Raw genomic sequence first — 513 nt, 5'->3', positions numbered from 1 at the left:
TGCAAACCCGTTACCCTTCCTACTTTTGACACAGCAGAGAAGGTTGTGCGAGACAACTGAATATACACTGTGTACACACGGGATCAATTTTCTCATGCGTACCAGCATAAATAATATTTCTAGGTTGTCAGGTGGCAGTAAAAGGCATTTTCAATTTATCACGTCTTAAACATTAGATTCAGATCATCAGATGACCATGGATACCACTTCCAGATATCAGATGATCCTAGACAGCAGTTAATAATCCTACAAAGCAGTTCTTTATTAGCAAGTCGAGACATTATTTACGGATAGCTACTTGACGCTGAAATATCCCACTGTGTCATTACACGGTCTCTGTGTACAAGAAGCACCCTATGTACAGAGGAACTGTGCGTGGGGGTGGTGCGACCTAGGCACCCTGACCAGGCTCAGATCATTAGTAACGAGGGTAACTAGCTATAATACTGGGAAACTTGCAGAACAAGTAAGCTTGTCCATCATGTGAATATTTCAAAGTTTTTGGCATAGTAG

Source organism: Cherax quadricarinatus, chromosome 5 (genome assembly GCF_038502225.1).
Source record: "Cherax quadricarinatus isolate ZL_2023a chromosome 5, ASM3850222v1, whole genome shotgun sequence".
In the NCBI taxonomy this organism is placed as follows: domain Eukaryota; kingdom Metazoa; phylum Arthropoda; class Malacostraca; order Decapoda; family Parastacidae; genus Cherax; species Cherax quadricarinatus.
Note: the sequence above shows the minus strand (reverse complement) of the source record.